This window comes from Cryptotermes secundus, unplaced genomic scaffold, assembly GCF_002891405.2.
Source record: "Cryptotermes secundus unplaced genomic scaffold, Csec_1.0 scaffold1523, whole genome shotgun sequence".
NCBI lineage: Eukaryota > Metazoa > Arthropoda > Insecta > Blattodea > Kalotermitidae > Cryptotermes > Cryptotermes secundus.
The window spans coordinates 57,458-64,572 of record NW_019730123.1 but is presented as its reverse complement, the minus strand read 5'-3'; the positions used below and the strand labels follow the sequence as shown (position 1 = coordinate 64,572).

The 7,115-nt window shown below is 42.7% G+C and overlaps 1 long non-coding RNA gene across 1 annotated transcript; it reads left to right on the top strand.

The window, feature by feature from the left end:
- The first annotated feature begins 2,419 nt into the window (after positions 1 to 2,419).
- On the top strand, positions 2,420 to 5,057 carry LOC117282459. Its single transcript, XR_004513194.1, has 3 exons — positions 2,420 to 2,597; positions 2,700 to 2,902; positions 4,808 to 5,057. It is a non-coding gene; the product is annotated as an uncharacterized LOC117282459 (long non-coding RNA).
- The last annotated feature ends 2,058 nt before the right edge of the window (positions 5,058 to 7,115 follow it).

Below are 7,115 nucleotides of genomic sequence, written 5' to 3'. Positions count from 1 at the left end.
TCCTGCGGAGCAGCTTCATAGGGTAACCAGGAACCACTGCTGCTAGTGCGAGGAATGCCTGTTTGTAGATGGACAGCATTTTCAACATTACCTGTGATCTGTGAACTGTAACTACTTCATCCCGAAAGTTATCGGCCAACAGGCGGATTAATTCATCGGCAAAATTCGGTGCACCGGTCGTCGTGAAGCTCAGAGCCGTGAACCAGTCACCAGTCAACGAAGATAAGAACCTCCCTGTAGTTCCGATATCGATATTATAAGACACTAAATGCGAGATTTTCGGCACTCTTCCTGTAATCAGCTCTACAAATGTGACAGCCAGAAAGTGTCACCGAAACATTACATACTTTGATGCCCTGTCCTGCTGACAAAAGAGAGTGTTACAAAATTTTGACCCTGTCCTGTCCTTGATTGTACGACGAGGATTCCAGTAGCTCTTGCCACATTGAACGTAACCTGATTTGTACCTTTCTTTTGGTGTCAGATCACAATTTGAGAGCATGCTACGTAGATACAATGAATAATCAGGATTTGTCCGGTTTGATTCGCCCAATAGATGCGCAACAGGGTGACCCAGCTGACCCGGCCTTATCAAGGCACGCGTTTGCTTTAAGTGACCCCATTCCTTGCCCTCGTCGCATGAATGTCAAGGGCTCGTGCCGTCTGTTATTTGAGAAATTTGAGGTCTAGCGCCAATGGGGCCAAAATACTTGGATGTTAGAACGTATGCGGGTTCGGTAACAGTATACGGTAAGATGGTAATACTCATGTTCCTTCGCTTTGACCCCAGAATTACGTAAAATCTTTGCGTACATCACATCACATTCGATCCAAAGCACATCCGTTTCACTGGATATGAATAGCAATGTCGATGAATCAGTAAATCCAAAGTGCAAAGGGGACAGAAATATCTCTTCTTATGATTAAGAACTACTACGCTACAATCGAAAGAGCATCACAGTTGGCTCTAATTATGGATCTACAAGCGTGACTGGTGGACTAGCAATTCAGTCTTGAATTGTAGGATAGAGCGTTGAATTCTATTCAGGAAAACGTTAATTATGTTCTAAATGTAAATTTTTCTAACCTCGCGTATGTCTTGATGTATTGGCATTATCCCTCTAGCGGTAATAAGTTCTGTTACAAGGAAGAAATTTGTGAAATGTCTGAAGTGAACATGCTGAGTCTTACAATAAATTGTGAGACTGCCCTCAAATTACATCTAATTGAGTTCCTCTTTACTGATCAGTTGCTATTATACCCCGACAGTTTTCGGTCCTAACATGACCATCTCCAGGGAAAGAACAAATGTTGAAGGCAACGTAGCAATATCTGTACACAAAATATTTAAAAGAGGCAAGCCATTTAGAAATGGTTACACTTTCTGCAATGTCGATATAAGTGTCTGTTCGATGCAGCCTTGTCACATTAGTGCTGCGCCACATTCTACCATGCACTATGAATTCATAGTCGTTTTTATAGGTCGATATGATGATATGAGGTATCGTTTTATTGTTTCCTATGAAATGAACACTGCTTATGCATCGGCGATGGTAATTCAGTATTACATTTTAATATATAAGGTATATCAGCAAAATTAATTTAATCAAATGACTAGTGCACTTCATGCCGTCATAATTTCATAACTGACCGCAAATTATTACTGCAATAATAATGGAAATAACATAAAACAGCTATAAATGAAAATAATTAGTGGTGTCTTAAAAGAGTCCATGTGATATATACCCGGACCGCCTCTGTGGTCTAGTTGTCAGCGTTCCTGGCTACAGCTAAAGAGGTTCGTTGCGCTGACCACGTGACACCCGATATTCGCAGAAGTTGGCACTAACTTCGCCGACAAGCGGCGGTCCCCCAGTCGGTATAGTTCGCTGGCGGACTAAAATCACGGAGTTTTTTTTTATATGTACCCGGCCCAGGACTTAACAAATGTTAAACGCTTCGCTTGATTATGTCTACTATTTTTTTTATTGCTAGTGGGGTGGGACTAAGTCCCTTGTACTGCGGCCACTTCTGGTCTATTGTACCAGCCCCAGATGATAGGTGAGGACGATTGTGAAGCAATCGGTGGAATGAAGATTGGCAGGGGAAACCGAAGTACTCGGAGAAAACCTGCCCAGCTCCACTTTGTCCACCACAAATCCCACTTGACCAGACCCGGGATCGAACCCGGGCCGCCGCGGTGGGAAGCCAGCGACTAACCCCTTGAGCTATGGTGTCGACTATTAGTAGTATCATGTTGTTCTAAACAGAAAATAATGCGTCACTGTAAACAAACAAATCACTTAACTAGAAGTATAGCTCCCTAATTAATATGACCCTGGGATCGACCCAGCCTGTAATAAATGAGTACCAGGAATATACCTGGAGGTAAAGGCCGGTCGATGTGTAAGACTGACAGCCACCGCCATCTGTGAGCCGACTGTCCAAAAAATGTGGGAACCCGGCGTCTCACATACCTATGGACCTATACGGTCTGTTACAGGAATACTTTTACGTTTTTACCTTTTTACCTTTACCTTACTACAGAAAGCTGTAAAAGCAACGACGAACTATATTTTTTTACATACTGAACGAAAGTAAGTATTTTAAATATGTTGACGTACATAAATCAATTGAAACTAATTTGCCTGGCACATACCAACAGGATATTGTGAACTGTGTTCACTGTTAACAAACAGGTTGAAAATGGGTAATGATCAAGTAACGGACTGACCCGAAAACATAACATGATTTTTAGCATGGGGACAGCTAGAGTAATTATGGAGAATGTAGAGAATTGCAGGAAATCGGCCGAGGAACTAGAATTTGCTGGATTCCTGCGTTACAGAACTACCGACATGGACACGGAGACTACTGGAGCAGGAAGCTCCCAGGAAACCAGGTAGGCCACCACCAATAGTGATGAGTTCTACCACAAACCTCATTCAACACCAAAGTAACTTAAAGACCATGTCAAAGGAGAGTATGACTAGCAAAATACATAAAATGGAACCTGTATCATAACAAAAGAACTGACAGAGTGTTCAGCCATGAAATCCTACCTGGAGAAAAATAATCTGTGCTATTTTACCTTCTATCTAAATTCTGAAAAGCCTATCAAGGCAATAATCCATCACATTTCATTAGACATGCCAGCAGAAGGAATTCCCAGCAGCCTTGAAGAGTTAGGCACCCCATACACACAGTTTGGCCTTCCGATCGACCTTACAGGCAAAACTTTCACAGTTTACCCCCTCCCTTTCCTTCCCCATACACCGGCAGGCTTCATGCCACAATTACATTCTTCCAGCCTATAATGTTGAGTCACACACGTCACGTGCTACGGTCCTGCAGGCAGAACTGACGGACTGACGGGCTTCTCACAGGCCAACAGTCCAAACGATTGGCCGGCCGGCCGCACCACACACACATCAATTTTGCCTTTCAGTCTTCAACTTTGCAGGCCGAACTCTAGGCCAAACTGTGTGTGTATGGGGGCCCTAAGTTCATCTCAACAGAGCAGTCGTACACAGCAGCACTGCATCAAGACACACCAGCAACCGCAGGCACCGCAGACAGATGAGAAAAGCATAACGCAGCGTCTGCCCCAACAGGAAATTCAGAAAACAAGTTTGTCTTTACAGGCTCCCAGTTCAGCTAATATTGATATGTTACAAGTCGCCACTGTAGTGAAACAGATCATGACAGAGCTCAGTGAAGCTGTGTCAGAAAAAGAAAAAACAAAATAATGGTCATTACAAAAATGTTGCTTAACTTAATGAAATAAAAGGTATGCTAGATTTCATAGGTCACTCAGTCATAAAATTTAATGCACATGGCGTTTGGAAGCAGCACTGTAAGATCAGTAAACAGCTGCATGAATTCAAAACTATCACTTTTATCAGACTGACCGCTTTCCACGAAGAAAAGGCAGAACTGTCTTTGCAGTAAGAAAGGCGATCCCCACAAACACATGGAATTGCCTCCACTTGTTAAATCACTAGCTACAGGAGTTTGCATACCTACTGGTAATAGTAAAGTGCTACTTGCAACAGTCCATAAGTCCCCAGGCCACGCCTGTAATAATACAGATATCATTGAGCTNTTGCCTGTGAATGAGGGCCAGTATGATTGGGTTGCCTCGTTCAAGCTTCCTACGGAAGATGGGATGAAAATGTATATGTCAACACCATCTTTCGAATTCCCCGGCGTGGGGGTGCAAGCCATTCCACAAAAGGGGAGACTTTCACAATATTCCGAACTGAACGGACGTGACCTTTGCACGCTCCGAGACATAGCTTGCCGATAGTAACGCGGTAACGTAAAGCTAAGAATACATTATTTTAACAGTGGTGAATTAGCAGGTGAATAAACGTCAATTGGCCCAACTCTCAGAAAAACGCTTTCTTCGGCATCGCTACCCTGAGACTCATGCAAACCGACCCAGCTAGTTTCCCGTACCTATACCGATCTTCCTTAGTTTGACCTGTGAGGACAACTTCCAGTAGCCATCATACACTGTCCTAAGGTAGAAACAGGTGTAGCAGGGATAACACCATTCCGACTGCGCCGATACAAACAAAGGCAGGTTGGAAAAGAGCGGTGTTAGTATATTCATAAGGGATAAATCCTTCCTCTCTTCAGAGAGGATGTTATATACGAACTATGACCGCAAGGGTTCCGTTGCAAAGTAAATCTTATCGTGAGTCTCAAGAGGCTTGGCGCCAAGATGAACTGATTGGGGCAAACCGCCAGTCTTAAAGTACTCGTAATTTTGAACTTTGACTATTGAACTACTGTGTTACAGGCGTAGAGAATACAGGGTCGAATGAAGTGGAAGAAAGGACATGAATAGTTAGGAATTTAAAGATGATGTTCGTGGCCTCTATGAAGACATTATTCCGACATCCCCCTGAAGAAGGCAATGAAAAGAAAAAAGACAAACTTCAGTCAACACACCCAGAAATCATTGCGGGTACATCCAGAAGTATATAATCCATTTTAAAGAAAGTACGTGTAATAACAGGAGGTTTCAAAGCAATTTTTGTTATTTTCCTTATTTAATAAATGAAAGAGGTGCATGATATTACTTTGATCTCTGTGTTTATTTGTTTTGCCCTAACAACTTTTTGTTTGTGTATTCATTGTCGCGAAATAATGTTTACCGTGCCGCTGCCTGGATCAGCTATTCCAGATTTCAGTCGTAATGTCACATTGCATTCAAAATTTTTGGACGAAGTGTTTTCTATGCTGTCCGTGTCGGATCAAAAAGTAATGTGGTGAAAGGAAAGTAGGTGATTAGTTCTTCCCAGAACTTCTTGTTTTGTTATCAGACTTTAACTTGTTAGAAACAAAATTAAATCTTCGATGCTTTAATATTTCAAATTGGCGCCTTTTTTCCTGAATCTCTGTCAGTAATTCTAAGTCGATGTGACGAGTGAAAGATGTGCAGTTCTTAAATTATGAATATTTTCATGGTAGGGGACGTATTACACAAAGTTTTGTTCTTGCAAATGTCTAGTTCGTCAATATACTCCTTAATATTGCATTTTAGGCGTCTCTCTAACACTATACATTAGCCATAAGACAACTGAAAGCTTTTATAAATAGAAATTACCAGAGGCGTTTCTGAAGTCCATTAAAATTTCTTAAAAAATAATAAAAATGGAATAAAAATTAGTGATATATTTACCAATATAAAATTTAAAAAACATATGTGGAAGGGTTTATGGGATGTGTGGAATATTCTGTGTGCATATTCTGTCCATTACGGGCCAGTAAGATTGAAAATCACAATTTCCATACAACTCCTTTTTGTGGGATTGTTCCACATAGAGTTTCAACAGAAGGTGACAAATTATTTGCGGAATACACAGAAAATCGTATTATAACGTCTACAGCTAGGCAACGACGCGATAAACATCTCGCGTAAGCACACTCAACAATATGGCGAATATTTATTGCTCGTTGCTAGACAACAGTCAGCGCGATACTGCACAAGCGAGGTGGCTATCATGTGACTGGCTTTCTATGGAGTCCGTGCTGCGACCGTTGCTATGGTATCGTTCGGTAAACACTTTTCAACAATGGTGGCTGTGTTTTTTGCGTGGTCGGTGCGGAGTTTATATAACGGCAGTTAACAGATATAACAGACGTCAATGCTGGGGCTCGACACCAAGATTTACTGACCGACCGTCAGTCGGAATGTGACTTTGACTTTGACTAACAGACGGCAAAATCAAAACAAATTTTCCGACTTCAAGCCTATGCTACATTGCAATCAGGGTGGAGGCATATAGAGCTCAGAATGGGCTTACGCAGTGCCATAACTGCCAGCAGATCGGCCATGTCTGGGCAAACTGCAAGCAACCTCCCCGCTGCTTGCGGTACGGAGGCGCTCACCTGCAAAAGACTGTCCCGAGAAAGGAATACAACTTCCACTCCAACATGCTGCAATTGCCGGTTGGAGGAAGGAGAAAAGCGGACATGGGAAGGAGAAGATGCAGAAAAAGAAGTCTCAGAGGACACCCAGATGTAGAAGGGCGTTCTCTTCCAACCTCACCACACCAGGCGTGTCCTTCGCGGCGGCGCTCCGAGGCAAGACAGAGGAACAGCAGCAGCCTCAGAAACATTAGGCAGCAGTGGTAGGTCCCGCCAAAATGTAACCAAGGGTCCCTGCGTCCTTACCCCAACACGAACAGCAGACAACAGGTCAGTCAGTTCGGGTACCAAATGTAAACAGTTTACCTCGGGACAAAATGTTGAAAGCAGTAGTAACGGCAGTACAGCAGATTATGCAGAGTTTAATGGTGATGTCTTAGAGGAGGCTAAAATATTGGTCATTACGAAAATTGTCTTAAATCTCATGAAACAAGATGGCCACTAGAATTCATAGGCCCCTCAAAATCATAGCATTTAATGAGAACGGCATTGGGAGGCAGCACTATGAGCTCAGTAAACAGCTGCAAGACCTACACGTAGATGTGGCCCTGTTCTCAAAGACACATCTGAAAACTCATGAGAGGTTCTTTATTCCAAATTATCACTTTTATCGAACCGACCGCCACCCGGGCAGAAAAGACGGAACTGCCGTTGCAGTTTGAAAAGTCATTCCC